The sequence below is a fragment of the Cetorhinus maximus genome, chromosome 29 (assembly GCF_964194155.1).
Source record: "Cetorhinus maximus chromosome 29, sCetMax3.hap1.1, whole genome shotgun sequence".
NCBI lineage: Eukaryota > Metazoa > Chordata > Chondrichthyes > Lamniformes > Cetorhinidae > Cetorhinus > Cetorhinus maximus.
Window position 1 is genome coordinate 2,814,962 of NC_135907.1, and position 21,078 is coordinate 2,836,039.

At 48.8% G+C, this 21,078-nt stretch overlaps 1 long non-coding RNA gene across 2 annotated transcripts in view; it reads left to right on the forward strand.

Annotated features, from left to right (window-relative positions):
- Positions 1-5,687: 5,687 nt before the first annotated feature.
- Positions 5,688-21,078, forward strand: part of LOC144669561 (uncharacterized) — a 72,097-nt gene continuing 56,706 nt past the window's right edge. Inside the window, exons 1-2 of one of the 2 annotated variants that reach the window (XR_013573686.1) lie at positions 5,688-5,776; positions 6,072-6,230. This is a non-coding gene — a long non-coding RNA (uncharacterized LOC144669561). Of the gene's footprint in view, positions 5,777-6,071; positions 6,231-21,078 lie in introns of those variants that run through there. The other variant, XR_013573687.1, reaches the window with a different exon arrangement.

Consider the following 21,078-nt stretch of genomic DNA (forward strand, 5'->3'; position numbering starts at 1 on the left):
CTTTTCGTCTGGCACTCATCAGGACAATTCGCAAAAATGCCAGTAGTAAAGAGAACAACATTTTATACTGCTTGAGAAGAGAGTGCTGACTGGGTGGCAAGTGCACTCTGGTAGAGGCATTGCCATGGAGAATGCACCAGTTAACTGATAACTGACAATTAATTGCCAAACCTTGTTTAAATCCAGGCATTGCCCTGGGGAATGAACCAGGGAATGGCTGTCACCTATTTTGTTTAGCTGAAAGTGGCGCAATGTAAGCACATGCTCTTTCTGTCTGCAACATGTCTTTTTTTTAAATAATTCTAAAAGGGACATGCTGATAACTCTCGCTCTCCCTTTTCCATCCGTATTCTCGGCAATATTTCTGACTTCACCTTTAATATGTATGCTGATAGTATAGGAGCAGGTTTCTTTATGCACCTTCACGTGCAATGGACTGGGACGTGTATTCTTACTTAATTTGAGGCTTTGTCCCTTTCTAATGTTTGGGGCCCAGCTTAGATCATTATTCAATGCTGTATGGTTCTCCAGGTATCCTCGGGCCTCTGGTACACGAAGAGGCCATTCTTCACGCCATCCAAAAGGGTGGGTACCAGCATGACATTTAACTGTGGTGGGCATCGCAATCACTTCATTCTGGCTATTCATGAATGAAATTTCGAGCAGGGGCCACTGGATAATAACGAGTAGGAATTGTGGCTGGACCATCCGACCACCTCTTCAGCAGAGACCCTCAGACCAAATCTAACACCTCGACCACCACCAAACACTCTCTCTACCATACATTTTACCACCTTATTTACAGTATGCTTCAGGAGTCACTCCACATTGTTTTAATTTTAACTTCTCAAAGTCATCGCCCTTTAGTTTATAATGTGATTAACTTGCTCCTGAGTCAGGAGGTTGTGGGTTCAGCTCCCGCTGCCCATCACCCCCCCACCCCCCACAGGGACTTGAACTCAGTACCGGCTGCTACTCAGTTCAGTGCAGATGGGCAGCGCCATTCTGGGCCTTCGTGTTCTTTCCACCCCGTCCCCCTCCCCCTCCGTATGCATGCCCTCCCCCTCCCCATCCCCCTCCCCCTCCCCCTCCACACCCTCCCCCTCCCCCTCCCCCTCCCCCTCCGTATGCATGCCCTCGCCCTCGCCCTCGCCCTCCCCCGCGCCCTCCCCCTCCCCTTTTTTCTTACTTTTCCTCAAGGGAGAATAACAGACCCAGTGAGTGGCTCTCTCCCGGCCCTCTGCGAGTGCCAGTGTTTTGGTTGCTAGGAGCCATTGCGCACGTGTTACTGGGGAAATGATTGAATCATGCAGCTTAAATATATGTCCTCTGGTTCCTGACCCTTGTGGATGCCTCAATTAAATCCCCCCCTTAGCCTTCTATACTCCAAGCACAGCCTTAGTGTGGTAGGGACCGGGTACCGACGGACGGGTACGGACAGAGTATATCAAACATTCAACAACGACACCTAAAGGAGCAAATTGATCACTAGTCCTGTTGAAGTGAAGTGTTGCAAAGGGTCCTATCGAAGGCCTTGTGGGCCCTTTTGCCTTCATTTCCAAATTTTCATATTTTGTTTCTAACCTGGTAACCCTCTGCCAGTTAGTCCAACCCCCGTGGCCGGGAAATTGTGCTGTGAAGATTCACGGACTGAACCCCAGGCCCTGCCACACAGGGTGTCTATACACTAATGTGCCGGTGAAAGATCGTGGCCCCGATATTGCTGTCAGGAAGTTGGCAGCAATGGTGTTAGCGAATATAAAAAAAAACCCTGATTGGATCATGCCCTGGATGTGAAGTGTCCATGGTGGGGCTGGTGTTAAACTGAACAGAGACCAATACCTTCCATTTTTTATTGTGCGGGAGGAGGGGGGCTGTTCTTCCCAATTCACTGGGCCCTGCAGCTGAAAGATATTCTGTCCATTGTTAATATTTACAATTATTTACTGATCTGTAAGAGGTTAATCATTGTAATGGATGTTAATCATGACAATAAACCACATTTTGTATGACATCGGTTTGTGTTTCCTCCTGTTTTTCTGTCCTGAATTAATGACGGATTTCTCAGTATCACAGAACCTGTTGCAGTGCAGGAGACCATTCAGCCCATCGTGTCCGCACAGGCTCTCCAAATGAGCAATTCACCTCATGCCTCTCCCCTGCCTTCTCCCTGTAACCCTGCACATTCTACCTTTTCAGATGATACCCTAATTCCCTTTCAGATGCCTCGACTGACCCTGCCTCCACCACGCTCTCTCAGGCAGTGCATTCCAGATCCCAACCACTCGCTGTGTGAAAAAGTTGCTCCTCGTGTCTCCATTGCTTCTTTTGCCAATTATCTTAAATCGGTGCCCTCTGCTTCTCGATTCTTCCATCAATGGGAGCAGTTTCTCCCTATCTACTCTGTCCAGACCCCTCGTGATTTTGAACACCTCTATCAAATCTCCTCTCAACCCTCTCTTCTCCAAGAAGAACAGTCCCAACTTCTCCAATCTACCTCTCCAACTGAAGCTCCTCATTCCTGGAACCACTCTGGCTGTTGAGATTATATTTTGGACCCTCCCAGGGAAGTGAAGTTTAGACCTGTAGTTACCCTGAAGTCTTTGTTAGCGAAAGGTAATATGTAACCTGGTCAGAAGGGCAGAAAGTTCCAGCTTTGATTCCCACTCTGTGCTTTGTCACCTAGTTTCTACAGTGACATGCAATTTTCCTGCCAGTTGTAGATCAGTAGGCCACACTCTCTCCTTGGAGTCGGAGCGTTATGGGTTTAGGCCCCATTCCAGAGGCTTGAGCACATAATAACCTAAGAAATAGGAGCAGGATTGGCCATTCAGCCCTTCGAGCCTACCCCACCATTCAATGAGATCATGGCCGATCTTCGACTTCAACATTATTCTCCTGCACTATCCCCGTATCCCTCTTCAGAGCAGTACTGAGATGGTGCTGCACAGTCAGCGGTACTGTCTTTTGGGTGAGATGTTAAACCAAGGCCTCATCTGCCCTTCCGAGCGACCCCATGACTTTTTTTTTGAAGAAGAAGAGCAGGTGAGTTATCTACATTGTCTCTGTCAGTATTTGTTCCTCAATCAGCACAGCAGAAATAGATTATCTGGTCATTGTTACATTGCTGTGTGCAAATTGGCTTCCATGTTTCCTTAATTACAACTGTGACTGCATCTCAAAAACACTTCATTGGTTGTAAAGCACTCTGGGACAGCTTGAGATGCCGAAAGGCGCTATATAAATGCTTATCTTTCATGCCTCTAATTGCTGTACAGTAACAAGCTGGGAATTATCCATGAGTAGTCTGGTGGGTGAAGACAACTATGTGGACATCCAATGCTGCAATGATTAGTGGTAGAAAGAAGCAAACGATGGCTAAAAGAATAATAGAGGGAGAAATTGGAGAATGAGAGAAAGCTAACAAGAAATATAAAAGCAGACAGTAAAAAGCTTCTACCAGTATATAAAAAGTAAGAGAGTAGCTAAAGTGAGTGTTGATCCCTTACAGGGTGAGACTGGGGAATTTTGTGTCTTCACGATAGAAGGCACAAAAAGCGTTGCTAGTAGGAAAACAGGGGGCAAAAGGGAAGGAGGAACTTAAAACAATCTCAATCACTAGAGAAAGTGTGCTAGGAAAACTAATGGGTCTAAAGGCTGACAAGTCCCCTGGACCTGATGGCCTGTCTCCTAGGATCTTAAAAGAATTGGCTGCAGAGATAGTGGATTGGTTGTAATCTTCCAAAATTGTCTAGGTTCTGGAAAGGTCACAGCTAAATGTAACACCATTATTCAAGGAAGGATGGAGACAGAAGGCAGGAAACTTGAGGCTAGTTAGTCTAACATCTGTCGTAGGGAAAATGCTGGAATCCATTATTAAAGAGGAAGTAGCAGGATGTTTAGAGAATCATGATACAATCAGGAGAGTCAGCATAGTTTTGTGAATGGAATATTGTGTTCAACAAATTTACTAGAGTTCTTTGAGGATGTAACAAGCAGGGTGGATAAAGGGGAACCGGTAGATGTAGTGTATTTAGATTTCCAAAAGGTATTCAGTAAGGTGCCACATAAAAAGGTTACTGCACAGGAATGAGAACTCATGATGTTGGGGGTGATTTATTGGTTAGCCAATCCTCTATCAGTGCTAACAGGAATCACTGCTTCCTGGGGAAGAGAATTCCCAACAATAATAACTTCCTGGGAAAAGAAATACCTCCTCATCCCTGTGCTTAAATGTGCGACCCCTTATTTTGAAACTGTGCCCCCTAGTCCTGGATTCTCCCACGAGGGGAAACAACCTCTCAGCATCTACCCTGTCAAGCCCCCTCAGAATCTTATGTTTCAATAAGATCACCCCTCATTCTTCTAAACTCCAATGAGTACAGGACCAACCTGCTCAACTATTCCTCATAAGAAAACCCCTTCATCCCAGGAATCAGCCAAGTGAACCTTCTCTGAACTCATCCAATGTGCCCCGATTGATGAGTCCGGATCATCCCAGGCTGGTTTCACACCTTTCCTAGCTGCCCATTTTAGAAAACGGCACAGGTTGAGCAATGGGAGCAAGTAATGGTCCACTGGCAGGGGGGAGTGGAAAATCAATGACTAGTGGAAACTGTTTTTCCTTGTTTACTCTGTCAAGCCCCTGATCATTTTAAACGCGCCGATCGAATCTCCCCTTAATCTTCTCTGCTCAAAGGAGTTTAGTCCCAGCTTCCCGAGTTCATGGCTGTTCAAAGAAGACTAAACGGTGGTGCCTCCTGTGGTCGAATAGCTTATTGACACTCGACTGTTTTTAAAACAAAACGGGCACCTGTAAAACTACCTCATCCCCCATCCTGTCCAAATCACGGTCAGAGTTTCTGTTGCAGAGGGCGGGGCGGGGGCGGGGGGGGATGACGCGGAAGGGGGGGTGGGCGGGGGCGGGGAGTGGGCGGGGTGGGGCAGGGGGTGGGTGGGGGCGGGGAGTGGGTGGGCGGGGGCAGGGAGGGGGTGGGCGGGGGCAGGGAGTGGGTGGATGGGGGCAGGGGGTGGGCGGGGGCAGGGAGTGGGTGGGTGGGAGCAGGGAGTGGGTGGGCGGGGGCAGGGGGTGGGTGGGCGGGGGCAGGGAGGGGGTGGGCGGGCGGGCGGGGGCAGGGGGCGGGCGGGCGGGCGGGGGCAGGGGGCGGGCGGGCGGGCGGGGGCAGGGGGCGGGCGGGCGGGCGGGGGCAGGGAGGGGGCGGGCGGGCGGGGGCAGGGAGGGGGTGGGCGGGGGCAGGGGGTGGGCGGGGGCGGGGAGTGGGTGGGCGGGGGCGGGGAGTGGGTGGGCGGGGGCAGGGGGGGTGGGTGGGGGTGAGCGGGGGTGGGGGTGGGCGGGGGCGGGGGCAGGGGGGGTGGGTGGGGGCAGGGAGGGAGGGAAATTTGAAAATAAATTGAATTAATTTTGAATTGTATTCCTTTTTAGATATTTCGGAGCTAATGAAATTATTTTCCTTTTTTGCTATAATTATGGAGTCACACGGAACAGAAGGAGGCCATTCAGCCCATTATGCCTGTGCTGGCTCTTTGAAAGACCTATCCAAGTAGTCCCACTCCCCTGCTCTTTTCCCCATAGCCCTGCAAAAAATGTGTCTTTTTCAGTTGCTGTGAAATCTGTTTCCGAATACGTTCAGAGTATCACCCAAATGTAACTGTTTGACTGATTGCAGAATAGATGCTGATGAAATCTGTGCAGACACGTTGCTGCTGCAGGATTGTGAAGGATGCTCGTCGGGGGGAGCGAGTTCCCTTTGTTCTGGTAAGATCCCTTAGCTGCAGGTTAATAAAGTTGCCCACAGCTTCAAGTCTCTCTGCTTAACTAAAGATGAAAAGACGGGAAAGGGTTTCTTCTGACCAGCACTTTTAGCCTATTTATGAATGTATTTCCTTTCTGTATGTGACTGGATTTCCATATAATGACAGGAAAATTTGGGATTATTATTGTCAACAATGGCATTCAATAACGTTTTTGACCATCCTTAATATGACACGCATTTGATGTGGGTACACTCTGACGAGCTAACATTAATCACTGATTATCTGTCTGTTCCCAGGGCATTTCCCACTCTGTGAAACTCACAGGGACATGGATTATAGTGATCCAGTGGACTTTTTAAAAACTCATTCATGTGATGTGAGTGTCACTGGCGATGGTGGCATTTATTGTCCATCTCCAACAATGGAGCGGCTTGCTAGGCTAATGCAAAACGCAGGTAAGAGTCACATCAGCCAGATCTGGTAAGCATGGCAGATTCCCTTCCCTAAGGGACATTAGCAAACTGGATGGATTTTAAACGATAACTCGGTTTCACGGTCACCATTACTAGTGCTAGTTTTTCAATTCCAATTTTATCTAATTAACTGAGTTTAAATTCCCAGTTGCCGTGGTGGGGTTTGAACTTGTGTCTCCAGGTCTTTAGCCCAAGCTTCTGGATTACTAGTCTGGTAACATAGCCGCTACATGACCATACCCTGATAGGAAATGCTTAGCTGTGAGTTTTCATGTTTTAAGTGTGGACTCCGCTTGCAGAGGGTCACTAGACATAATTCTCCGTCCTCGGTTCTGTTGGCCACACTATCACACAAACTGAACTGGACTAGCCATATAAATACTGTGGCTACAAGAGCAGGTCAGAGGCTAGGAATCTTATGGCGAGTAACTCACCTCCTGACTCCCCAAAGCCTGTCCACAAGGCACAAGGCAGGAGTATGATGGAATACTCTCCACTTGCCTGGATGAGTGCAGCTCCAACAATACTCAAGAAGCTAAACACCGCCCAAGACAAAACTTGATTGGGACCCCTTCACCCCCTTCAACATTCTCTCTCTCTCTCCACCACTGACGCACAGTGGCAGCAGTGTGCACCATCTACAAGATGCACGGCAGCCATTTGTCAAGACTCTTCAGACAGCACCTTCCAAACCGGTCACTTCTACCATCTAGAAGGACAAGGGCAGCAGACATATGGGAACACCACCACCTGGAAGTTCCCCTCCAAGCCACTCACCATCCTGACTTGGAAATATATCGGCCATTCCTTCACTGTCACTGGGTCAAAATCCTGGAACTCCCTCCCTAACAGCACTGTGGGTGTACCTACACCACATGGACTGCAGCGGTTCAAGAAGGCAGATCACCACCACCTTCTCAAGGGCAACTAAGGATGGGGAGTATATGCTGGCCCACATCCCGTGAAAGAATAAATTTTTTAAAAAATCCTTCAGGGTCAACAGCTCATGGGTTCAGACCTCACTGGAGGACTCGAGCATGCAATGTAAGCCGATGTTTCAGTTGGGTACTTAGAGTTACATTGTCAGTGCAGCTGCTCTTTGGATGAGATGTTAAACTGGAGCCCTGGTTGTTAAGGTGGATGTGAAATGCCCTGTGGCACAATTTGAAAGGAACTAGGGAGTTCTCCTGATGTCCTGACTACACTTTCTCCTTCAATCCACACTAACTAAACCTAATTATTTTTCAGCATTTTCCGTTGTTATTTCAGATTGTCCTGGTACAAAAAGTTAGCATGCAGATGCAACAAGTCATTAGGAACTCGAATGGAATGTCACTCACACCAGATTTAAGTAAATATTCACTCACACCGGATTTGAGTCGATATTCATTCACTGTAAAGTTTAAGGCATTTTCATGAATTATGAAAATTCACAATCTCTGTGAAAGCTCCTCTGTCAGCCAGCTTTTTATGATTGTCCTGACTCACTGTAATACCAAGTCGCATTGTTCCCCAAGCTGAGACAAATGTGAAAATGACCAAACCACCAGATTGCCCCCATTCTACCAAACTGTTTAAGAACAAAAAAACAAAGAACAAAGAAAAGTACAGCACAGGAACAGGCCCTTCGGCCCTCCAAGCCTGCGCCGATCATATCGCCTGTCAAACTAAAACATTTTGCACTTCCGGGGTCCGTATCCCTCCATTCCCATCCTAGTCATGTATTTGTCAAGCTGCCTCTTAAACACCACTATCGTACCTGCTTCCACCACCTCCTCTGGCAGCGAATTCCAGACACTCACTACCCTCTGCGTAAAAAACTTGCCCCGCACATCTCCTCTATAGTTTTCTCCTCTCACCTTAAATCTATGTCCCCAAGTAATTGACTCTTACACCCTGGGAAAAAGCTTCTGACTATCTACTCTGTCCATGCCACTCATAATTTTGTAAACGTCTATCAAGTCGCCCCTCAATCTCTGTCGCTCTAGTGAGAACAATCCGAGTTTCTCCAACCTCTCCTCATAGCTAATAACCTCCAGACCAGGCAGCATCCTGGTAAACCTCCTCTGCACCCTCTCCAATGCCTCCATATCCTTCTGGTAATGTGGCGGCCAGAATTGCACGCAATATTCCAAGTGTGGCCTTACCAAGGTTCTATATAGCTGCAGTATGACTTCCCAGCTTTAATACTCAATACCCCTGCCGATGAAGGCAAGCATGCCATATGCCTTCCTGACTACCTTATCCACCTGCGTTGCCACTTTCAGTGACCTGTGGACTGTACATCCAGATCCCTCTGCCCATCGATGCACTCTAGGGTTTTGCCTTTAATTTAGGTTAACAGAATACGAGCACCAGGTTTGTAAACTTAATAAGTGAATAACTGTTTATTGAACAAATTATCTTTAACTAGTGACAAAAGAAAGAAATATGAACTGCTAACATCTAACTCAATAACTTAAACTCTACCCCTTCTTAAACCCCTATATATACACACACACACACAAACACACAGACGCACGCACACGCACTCTCTAAATCTCTCCCTCCAATAAACTCGCCTACCCACATTCATGGCCACCTCCTAGACCTTGCCATCTCACGCGGTTTCTCTGCTGTCTGATCGCTTCCTTGTTTGCCTCACCAATCGCGTTCCCCTTTCCTCACCACATCTCCCAAACCTGCTTCTGTATCCACCTTGGGTTGGGGTGGGGACGGAGAGCCGCACTTCCAAATCTTTTACAACGGCACTTTCAAATTGCCAGCTCTCTAGCCTTTGGTCCTTGGTTTTCCACCTGTCTGCAGCTGCTGATCTGAATAATGGACTCAGCTCCACTTTTGATGCCCTTGCCCCCATTCAGATCATCACTCTCTCTCTCATCTTGGTCATCCCTCTTCGACAGCCCAATCCACACGCCCTTAAGTCCAAGGAAGGTAGACTTGAATGTTTATGGCAGACATTGCCAGATTGGGCTAGACCATGGAAAACAATACCGGGTCCTGCTCTCCTTTGCCGACACTGTTCACTATACCAGGAACATCCTGAAATGCAGAAATAAGCCCTGGCTTCTCTACTTGACTCTACTGCAAACTGTCGTCATAAAACCCCTCCGCCACCGTCTCCTCCGCCATGGACGACTTTGTCACCAAAATTGAAACCATCCAATCAGTTGCCTCTGCTGCAACACCCCCCCCTCCCCCGACACTTCCCCATGCCCACCTAGATTTCCCAAAAACATCCCCCAAATGCCGCCTCCCCCTCACCAGCCCTGAGATCGCCCTTTGTCCTGTTTCTCTCCTCGCGTCCCTCATAGTTTCTCTCAGCTCATCTTGTCCATGGACCCCACCCCCTTCTCCCTCAATCCAATTCCCACCAAATTCCTCATCCCGTAAAGCCCTCTGGGATCTCTGCGCTGCTCCAATCCTGTTCTCTCCTACATCCAGGTTTTCTTTACTCCACCCTTGGCAGCCAAGCCTTCAGCTCCCTAGACCTTAAGATTTGCCTGTTATTGGAGTTGGACTATTTAATATGACAGTGATAGCTCCACACAACATGCTGCGGCTGGATCGCAGATTGAAATGTAACCACAGATTTTGTTGCTTTTCTTTTCACTGGGTCAGTGCACAGGCACCTTCTTCCCTCCTTGTTCCTCACTGAAGAGCCCATACTTCACGTTTGACCTTGAACACAAGAACGCAAGATGTAGGAGCAGGAATAGGCCATTTGGCCCCTCCACTATTCAATAAGTTCGTGGCTGATCTGACTGTGGCCTCAACTCCACTTTCCTGCCTGCCCCCATAGCCCTTTACTCCCTTATCTATCAAAAATCAATCTAACTCAGCCTTGAATATATTCAATGACCCAGCCTCCACTGCTCTCTGGGGAAGAGAATGCCACAGACTAACGACTTTCTGAGATTGAAAAAATTCCCACATCCGCCGTCTTAAATGGAAGACCCCTAATTTTTAAACTGCGTCCCTTAGTTCTAACCTCTCCCAGAAGGGAAAACGTCCCCTCAGCATCCACCCAGTCAGCCGCTCAGGACCTTAAGTGTTTCAATAAGATCACCTCTCATTCTTCTAAGCTCCAACAGGTCTGGACCTAAGCTGCTCAATCTTTCCTCATAGGATAACCCCTTTATCCTAGGAATTATCTTAGCGAACCTTCTCTGAACTGCTTCTAATGCAATTATGTCCTTTCTTAAGTAAGGAGACCAAAACTGTACACAGTACTCTGGGCGTGGTCTCATCAATGCCCTGTACGGTTATAGCAACACTTCTCTACTTTTACACTCGATTTCCCCTCGCAATAAACACCAGCATTCCATCTGACTTCCTAATCACTTGCTGCACCCGCATATTAACCTTTTATGATTTATGCACCAGGACACCCAGATCCCTCTGTACCTCAGAGTTCTGCAATCTTTCTCCATTTAAATAATGTGCTGCTTTTCTATTCTTCCTGCCAAAGTGAACAAGTTCACATTTCCCCACATTATACTCCATCTGCCAAATTTCTGCCCACTCACTGAACCTGCCTCCATCCCTTTGCAGACTCCTTTATCCTCTTGACAACTTACTTTCCTGTCTTTGTGTCATGAGGAAATGGTGAATGACAACAGGCTATTTGAGTTATTAGCCCTCTGATGTCTGTATTAAATATCATCCAGATGGAAAACTCTTTAACCTCAGTTGCCTCCGTGCCAAAACTAAACTGACCACCATAGATACACATGACCGAGTTTGCGGGTGACTGCGGTGTCGCCCACACTGCATAAGATTTGCAAACCCCTCTCGATCTCTTCAGTTGTGCAGAAAAGAAACTCAACATGTTCTGGAATGTTGCCAAAACAAAGTTCGTATATCTGGTCAGCTGAACATTCCACCTCCCATATATACCAGGGGTCACAGTCTGAGGATGTGGGATAGACCATTTAGGACTGAGATGAGGAGAAATTTCTTCACCCAGAGAGTGGTGAGCCTGTGGAATTCGTTACCACAGAAAGTAGTTGAGACCAAAACATTGTTTGTTTTCAAGAAGGAGTTAGATATAGCTCTTGGGGCGAAAAGGATCAAAGGGTATGGGGAGAAAGTGGGAGCTTTTGAGTTGGATGATCAGCCATGATCATAATGAATGGCGGAGCAGGCTCGAAGAGCCGAATGGCCTACTCCTGCTCCTAGTTTCTAAGTTTCTGTATACACTCTGGAATATGTTGAGCACTTGCCATACCTTGGCAGCCACCTCTCTCTAAAGGCCACCACTGATGAGGAAATCCAACACTGGATCAGCTGCGCCAGCTCAGCTTTCTACAAACTACGGCAACAAGTGTTTGACAACAAAGACCTCCGCAAGTCAACAAAAGTCCAAGTGTACAGAGCAGCTGTTGTCCCCACCACACTCCTGTACTGCAGTGAGACCTGGACTGTGTATCAGTGACACATGAGAGCACTAGAGAAATTCCATCAGCAATGCCTCCATCACATCCTTCGGATTCAACGGGAGAACGGTCAGACAAGCGCTAGTGTCCTTCTTGATGTCAGCTCCACAAGCATTCAGGCAAAACTCCTGCAAAATCAACTTTGATGGACTGGACACTGTGTCCAGATGGCAGGAAACCATCTCTTCTGCCAGGTCCTGTTTTCCCAACTCTCAAATGGCCAACGCTCCAGGGGAGGTCAAAGAAAATGCTTAAAGACCCTCTGAAGCTCTCCTTGGAGCAGGACAGCATTGACATTAATGACTGGGAGGAGCTTGCTACCAAAATGGCAGCAACTTGTCCATCAAGCTGCATTGCATTGAGTCCTGATGCCTTAATCATGAAGCGGAGCGGCAGCAGAGAAGGAAAGAAAAGGAAGCGAATCCCGCACTCCGGATCCCACTACAGAACTTCCTGCCCCCCTGTGCCCACCAAGATCCCCAGGTCCAGAACCACGTGAAGACCCATGGCAGAAACTCGAAGACCCTGAGCAGATGTCAAAAACAACTTGTATTTCTACGCTGTCTTTCACGCCCTCCAGAAAATGTTTCACCGCCAGCTTAGTTACTTTTGAAACAAAAATACCTGGAAAAACTCAGCAGGTCTGGCAGCATCTGCAGAGAGGAACACAGTTAACGTTTCGAGTCCGTATGACTCTTCAACAGGACTAAGTAAAAATAGAAAAGGGTGAAATCTAAGCTGGTTTAAGGGGGTTGGGACAGGTAGAGTTGGATAGAGGGCCAGTGATAGGTGGAGATAACCAAAAGATGTCACAGACAAAAGGACAAAGAGGTGTTGAAGGTGGTGATATTAGCTAAGAAATGTGCTAATTAAGGGTAGAAAGCAGGACAAGCAAGGTACAGATAGCCCTAGTGGGGGTGGGGTGGGGGGAAGGGATAGAAATAGGCTAAAAGGTAGAGATAAAACAATGGATGGAAATACATTTAAAAATAATGGAAATAGGTGGGAAAAGGAAAGTCTATATAAGTTATTGGAAAAAAAAGGGGGAGGGGGGGAATCAGAAAGGGGGTGGGGATGGAGGAGAGAGTTCATGATCTAAAATTGTTGAACTCAGTATTCAGTCCGGAAGGCTGTAAAGTGCCTAGTCAGAAGATGAGGTGCTGTTCCTCCAGTTTGCGTTGAGCTTCACTGGAACAATGCAGCAAGCCAAGGACGGACATGTGGGCATGAGAGCAGGGTGGAGTGTTAAAATGGCAAGCGACAGGGAGGTCTGGGTAATGCTTGCGGACAGACCGAAGGTGTTCTGCAAAGCGGTCACCCAGTCTGCGTTTGGTCTCTCCAATGTGGAGAAAAGCGCATTGAGAGCAACGAATGCAGTAGACTAAATTGAGGGAAGTGCAAGTGAAATGCTGCTTCACTTGAAAGGAGTGTTCGGGCCCTTGGACGGTGAGGAGAGGGGAAGTGAAGGGGTAGATGTTGCACCTTCTGCGGTTGCATGGGAAGGTGCCGTGGGAGGGGGTTGAGGAGTAGGGGGTGATGGAGGAGTGGACCAGGGTGTCCCAGAAAGAACAATCCCTACGGAAAGCCGCCGGGGGGGTGAAGGGAAGATGTGTTTGGTGGTGGCATCATGCTGGAGTTGGCGGAAATGGCGGAGGATGATCCTTTGAATGCGGAGGCTGGTGGGGTGATAAGTGAGGACAAGGGGGACCCTATCATGTTTCTGGGAGGGAGAAGAAGACGTGAGGGCGGATGCGTGGGAGATGGGCCGGACATGGTTAAGGGCCCTGTCAACCACCGTGGGTGGAAAACCTCAGTTCAGGAAGAAGGAGGACATGTCAGAGGAACTGTTTTTGAAAGTGGCATCATCAGAACAGATGCGACGGAGGGGAAGGAACTGAGAGAATGGGATGGGGTCCTTACAGGAAGCGGGGTGTGAGGAGCTGTAGTCAAGGTAGCTGTGGGAGTCGGTAGGCTTGTAATGGATATTGGTGGACAGTCTATCACCAGAAATTGAGACAGAGAGGTCAAGGAAGGGAAGGGAAGTGTCAGAGATGGACCATGTGAAAATGATGGAGGGGTGGAAATTGGAAGCAAAATTAATAAATTTTTCCAGGTCCAGACGAGAGCATGAAGCAGCACTGAAGTATTCATCGATGTACCGGAGAAATAGTTGTGGGAGGGGGCCGGAGTAGGACTGGAACAAGGAATGTTTCACATACCCCATAAGAGACAGGCATAGCTGGGGCCCATGCGGGTACCCATAGCCACACCTTTTATTTGGAGGAAGTGAGAGGAGTTTAAGGAGAAATTGTTCAGTGTGAGAACAAGTTCAGCCAGATGGAGGAGAGTAGTGGTGGATGGGGATTGTTCGGGCCTCTGTTCGAGGAAGAAGCGGAGAGCCATCAGACCATCCTGGTGGGGGATGGAGGTGTAGAGGGATTGGACATCCATGGTGAAGAGGAGGCGGTTGGGGCCAGGGAACTGGAAATTGTTGATATGATGTAGGGTGTCAGAGGAATCACGGATGTAGGTGGGAAGGGACTGGACAAGGGGAGAGAGAATGGAGTTTAGCCTTTTTTGATTTCTTCCCCCCACCCCACCCCCACTAGGGCTATGTGTACCTTGCTCGTCCTGCTTTCTACCCTTAATTAGCACATTCCTCAGATAATATCACCACCTTTAACACCTCTTTGTCCTTTTGTCTGTGACATCTTTTGGTTATCTCCACCTATCACTGACCCTCTATCCAGCTCTACTTGTCCCACCCCACCCCCCTTAAACCAGCTTATATTTCACCTCTTTTCTATTTTTACTTAGTTCTGTTGAAGGGTCATTCGGACTCGAAACATTAGCTATGTTCCTCTCCGCAGATGCTGCCAGACCTGCTGAGTTTTTCCAGGTATTTTTGTTTTTGTTTTGGATTTCCAGCATCCGCAGTTTTTTGCTTTTATCCTAATTACTTTTGAAGCCGGTTTCACATGGAGAAACCTGACGGCTAACCTCCGGGCTTGTGACCCAGGCCACAGCAGGCAGTGCATTTCTTGCAAAAACGTCAAAGGAGCTTGCCACAAGATCACATTGTAAATGCGAGTGAGTGAATAATCGTAACTGACAAGATTCTACATCTGATCCACTTTCCTGTCTGTCTCAGTAACCCAGACAATAAATAAAGATCTGTGGAAGAAAATCAGGGCCTTTGAAATGTGGATGTTAAAATGTACACTAAAAACGTACAGACCATTATGGGATGTGGGCGTCGCTGGCTGGGCCAGCATTTACTGCCCATCCCTAGTTGCCCCTTGAGAAGGTGGTGGTGAGCTGCCTTCTTGAGCCGCTGCAGTCCATGTGGTGTAGCTACACCCACAGTGCTGTTAGGGAGGGAGTTCTGGGATTTTGATCCAGCGACAGTGAAGGAACATTGAACAGTGATGGACGTTGACTGAGGACACGATTGGGCTCCACTGTGATGGCCTCTCTGGTTAAATAGCCCCGTCAACTTTGTGTCTCGTGAAAAATAACCACATGACCGTGGGGGAAGTGACAATGCAAATGGTTAGATATTTGAAAGCTTACATGTAGTGACACCGCAGAATGAAGATGATTGGATAATTTCCCCAGTCAATCATGGCGAGTCAGACCAATCCCAGTGTCAACACTAACCGTGTGCTTAAAAGGCACAGGACACTAATGTGTAATATTACTGCTCATGGGAGCACAACTGGCATTACCGGTTATGGTGATCAAGCACCTTTTGTTGTTTATGGATTACTGCTTCAAAGCAGGAGAGAGTTTACTTGTATATCAACCGTTTAGAGTGCTTGAGAAGTGGCGGGTGGCAAGTGTGGGGGTAATGGGTAGTATTTTTAAAAAAAAACCAATTAAACTATTTGTTACAGAAATTGCACCTCGGGCAGTTATGGATTTCAAATGCAGTGTGCACCACACATGCTCCCCGATACCCATGGCACTCCGTTCTGTTTAATCAAAATGCGATCACTTCTAGCACCGCTGTACAACCATCGTCGGTACGCTCCCTCTCAAAAACCCTCCACACACATCCCTTCACAGACCCTCGAGCCCTCAATCCCCCTCAGAAACGGCCTATCAGGCAGGCATGTCCTTTACAGTCGAGGTGCAGTCTTTAAACCGGCGCTTTGCACATTTGAACGTTACGAATGTCAGCGAAGCCTCCTCAGCAGGAATCTAATCGGAAAACCGCACAAGAAACTGCGAACGATTAAACAGAAGCGCTGAGGCACGAGTGAAAACAACAACAGCTCAAAGTCGAAAGATAACACTTCATTTGCCGTAATATCTCTATTACCTTTTTAATCCCAGTCCTGAACTCGTATCCTTTAATCCCCTCGCTGTTATCTTTGATTTTGGCCTGTTTCCATTTCCATCCCTTGTATCTCGCATGGCCAATGCTGGTGTAAAATGTCATGTGCCTCCTGTAGCATTACTCCCAGTGTGTCCGATAGTGGGGGATTTTATCAGGGAAAGTGCCTTCTATAATCCACAATGTTTCATTCTCTTGTGTCCCTTGCTTCAAGTGAGGTTGCTTCATTTCTGTTGAGCTGTACCCTTGCCCAGTGTTGACTCCTAATTACTATTTGGGTTGCAGATGAGAACCAAAGTGTCAGCAGTAGCTCAGTTGATGGCCTCTCAGTCAGGAGGTTCTGGCTTCAAGTCCCACTCCAGGGCTTGAGTACACACATCCAGGTGGCAGAGGGAGCACTGCACTGTCGGAGAGTCAGTACTGAGGGAGTGCAGCACTGTCGGAGAGTCAGTACTGAGGGAGTGCAGCACTGTCGGAGAGTCAGTACTGAGGGAGTGCAGCACTGTCAGAGAGTCAGTACTGAGGGAGTGCAGCACTGTCAGGGAGTCAGGACTGAGGGAGTGCTGCACTGTCAGAGAGTCAGTACTGAGGGAGTGCTGCACTGTCAGAGGGTCAGTACTGAGGGAGTGCTGCACTGTCAGAGAGTCAGGACTGAGGGAGTGCTGCACTGTCAGACAGTCAGTACTGAGGGAGTGCTGCACTGTCGGAGGGTCAGTACTGAGGGAGTGCTGCACTGTCAGAGGGTCAGTAATGAGGGAGTGCTGCACTGTCGGAGGGTCAGTACTGAGGGAGTGCTGCACTGTCAGAGAGTCAGGACTGAGGGAGTGCTGCACTGTCAGAGAGTCAGGACTGAGGGAGTGCTGCACTGTCAGAGAGTCAGGACTGAGGGAGTGCTGCACTGTCGGAGAGTCAGGACTGAGGGAGTGCTGCACTGTCGGAGAGTCAGGACTGAGGGAGTGCTGCACTGTCGGAGAGTCAGGACTGAGGGAGTGCTGCATTGTCAGTGAATCAGTACTGAGGGAGTGTTGCACTGTCAGACAGTCAGTACTGAGGGAGTGCTGCACTGTCAGACAGTCAGTACTGAGGGAGTGATGCACTGTCGGAGGGTCAGTACTGAGCGGGTGCTGTACTGTCGGAGGGTCAGTACTGAGGGAGTGCTGCACTGTCGGAGGGTCAGTACTGAGGGAGTGCTGCACTGTCAGAGAGTCAGTACTGAGGGAGTGCTACACTGTCGGAGGGTCAGTACTGAGGGAGTGCTGCACTGTCAGAGAGTCAGTACTGAGGGAGTGCTGCACTGTCGGAGAGTCAGTACTGAGGGAGTGCTGCACTGTCGGAGGGTCAGTACTGAGGGAGTGCTGCACTGTCAGAGAGTCAGTACTGAGGGAGTGCTGCACTGTCGGAGAGTCAGTACTGAGGGAGTGCTGCACTGTCGGAGGGTCAATACTGAGGGAGTGCTGCACTGTCGGAGGATCAGTACTGAGGGAGTGTTGCACTGTCGGAGGGTTAATCCTGAGGGAGTGCTGCACTGTCGGAGGATCAGTACTGAGGGAGTGTTGCACTGTCAGATAATCAGTACTGAGGGAGTGATGCACTGTCAGAGGGTTAGTACTGAGGGGACTGCTGCACTGTCAGGGGATCAGTATAGAGGGAGTGCTGCACTCTCGGAGGGTCAGTACTGAGGGAATGCTGCACTGTCGGACGGTCAGTACTGAGGGAATGCTGCACTGTCGGAAGCTCAGGACTGAGGTAGTGCTGCATTGTCGGAGGGTCAGTACTGAGGGAGTGCTGCACTGTCGGAGAGTCAGGACTGAGGGAGTGCTGCACTGTCGGATGGTCAGTACTGAGGGATTGCTGCACTGTTGGAGGGTCAGAGCGGAGGCAACGCTGCACTGTTGGACCGTGTACTGAGGGAGTGCTGCACTGTCGGAGAGTAGGTATGGTAGAAGTGCTGCGCTGTCAGAGGGTTAGTACGGATGGAGTGCTGCACATTGGAGGGTCAGCACTGAGGGAGAGCTGCGCTGTTGGACGATCAATTTGGAGGGAGTGCTGCACTGTCGGAGGGTTAGGACTGAAGGAGTGCCGCACTGCAGAGAGCCAGTACGGATGGAGTGCCGCACTGCAGAGAGCCAGTACGGATGGAGTGCTGCACTGTCAGACAGTCAGTACTGCGAGAGTGCAGCACTGTCGGAAGGTCAGTACTGAGGGAGTGCTGCATTGTCAGAGAGTCAGTACAGAAGGTGTTCTGCACTATTGGAGGTTCAATACTGAGGGTGTGCTGCACTGTCGGAGGGTCGACACTGAGGGAGTGCTGCACTGTCGGAGGGTCAGTACTGAGGGTGTGCTGCACTGTCGGAGGGTCGACACTGAGGGAGTGCTGCACTGTCGGAGGGTCAGTACTGAGGGTGTGCTGCACTGTCGGAGGGTCGACACTGAGGGAGTGCTGCACTGTCGGAGGGTCAGTACTGAGGGAGTGCTGCACTGTCAGAGTGTCGGCACTTTGGGAGTGCTGCACTTTTGGAGTGTCGGTACTGAGGGAGCTCTGTGCTCTCGGAGTGCCAGTACTAAGGGAGCCTCACACTTTCGGAGAGTCAGTATGGAGGGAGTGCTGCGCTGTCAGCAGGCCAGTACGGAGATAGTCCTGCGCTGTCAGAGAGTCAGTACTGAGGGAGCGGTGTACCCTGGGAGTGTCAGTACTGTTGGAGGGTCAGTATGGAGGGAGCACTGCACTGTTGGAGGGTAAGCAATGAGGGAGTGCTGCACTGTCGGAGAGTCAGGACTGAGGCAGTGCTGCACTGTCCGAGCGTCAGTACTGAGGGAGTGCTGTGCTGTCCGAGGGTCAGTATTGAGGGAGTACTGCACTGTCGGAGGGTTGATACTGAGGGAGTGCTGCACTGTCAGAGGGTTGATACTGAGGGAGTGCTGCACTGTTGGAGGGTCGATACTGAGGGAGTGCTGCACTTTCAGACAAGATGTTAAACTGAGGCCCTGTCTGATCTCTCAGGCGGACGGTGTCCTCGCCAATAGTGATTTTCATTTGTAAAGGACAAATTTGCAGGATTACGGGGACAAAATGCCAGAACGGCCAAGGTGCATTTCCCCTTTGGCGAGCCAGCACAGATATGAATGGGCCGAATGGCTTCCTTCTGCGCTGTAACCATTCTGTCAATCTTTGAAATATGATTGGTCGGCCAGCCAGTCAGTGTTAACAGATAACTTGACATGTCCTGAACTAGGAAATTTCATCAGCCTGTTCCCAATTCCCATCCTCCTCTTGCTTTCACGTGGTCCTCCTGCAACTCTTCCCTTCCCTTCCTTGGCCTCTCTGTCTCTAATCCTGGGGACAGGCCACTCGGTACTCCTGTCACACTCAGCTTAAGGTGTCGCACTAAAGTGTGATGAACATGCCGAGTGCCCCAGGCATTGGGAAAAAACCTTAACATGACCACAAGGGTCAAAATGTCTAACAAAAAACAGTTTGTTCAACTGACTTTATTATGAGTAGCACCATGAAAAGTGCAGCAGAGATATAAAAGCAGTTCCACCTTTCTCTCTGAAAAAGAGTCATACGGACTCGAAATGTTAACTCTGTTTCTCTCTCCACAGATGCTGCCAGACCTGCTGAGTTCTTCCAGCATTTTTTGATTTTATTTCAGATTTCCAGCATCTGCAGTATTTGGCCCTTATTGTTATTCCACTTTTTACCTTCGCAAACAAGCCCCCAGGAGATGCAACATCTGCCCCTTCACCTCCACTCTCACCATCCAAGGTCCCAAATGTTCCTTCCAGATTAAACAGCAATCTACCTGTGCTACTTTCCATTTAGTTTACCGCATTCACAGCTCACCCCATGTGGTCTGCTCTTTACTGCACTTTTCCTGTAATTTTCAAGTTGAAATGTTTTGTAGAAACAGAACAGTTAGTGGTGCAGGGCCAAAGGGAGCGGTCAAAGGACAAGTGAAGAAACAAAAGATGTGTCTAGACGAGGTGTGAATAGCAGGATCCTGAATCACTGCCATTCGAAAATGAGAGAAGAGCCCAAAATCTGCAAAGAAAACCAAAATAAAGCAAGGGCAGCGATGACAGTCCGACATTGTTCAACTCGATGTTGGGCCTGGAAGGCTGCAGAGTGACTCATTAAAAGATGAGGTGCTGTTCCTCAAGGTAACGCTGAGCTTCATTGGAATAGTGCAGGAGATCGAGGACAGAGAGAGGTCAGCGTGAGAGCGAGGCGGAGAATTAAAATGCGATGTGACCGGAAGCTTGGGGTCAGGGGGACTGAACGGAGATGTTCTGCAAAGCAGTCACCCAGTCTGTGTTCAGCCTCCCTCATGTAGAGCAGACCACAGGGGTGAGCTGTGAATGCAGTAAACTAAATGGAAAGTAGCACAGGTAGATTGCTGTTTAATCTGGAAGGAGCATTTGGGGCCTTGGATGGTGAGAGCGGAGGTGAAGGGGCAGATGTTGCATCTCCTGGGGCTTGTATGCGAAGATGAAAGGTGGAAGCTGTTTCTATATCTCTGCTGCACCTTCCGTTGGTTCTGCTCACAATAAGTCAATTGAAAAACAGATTTGTAAGGATAACAATGTTGTACAATATGCAGTGTCCCTTTAGTCTAATTGTTAAGTGAGCTGAAGTTCAGAGTTTTTCAGTTTATTTGTTTAATTGGGGAATACTTTCCACACTGGAATGTTCCTGTCACGTTTTAATGCTGATGGTCGGAATCACCCAGTGTTTGTACGCCTGGCGTCTGGAGCGCAAACAGCAATTCTCACCTTCAACAGATTTATTTACCTGCATCTCATGAAGCTGCCCTGTTAGGAACATAAGTGTGGGTAAAGTGAGGTACCCTGTCCCTTTAAGAGAATGCAAGTGTACTGATCATGTGACAGCACTGACGAATCACTGTCCAGCACGGGCAACTGGGAACTGTAAGTCTAGTTGGAGGTTTCTGAGTGAGCACGTATGATCTGGTGCTCTGCCCTATGCCTCAATGAACCATCACTGTTTATTCTTACTTCAGTCTCTCCTTGTTATTGATTGCAAGCAGCAATT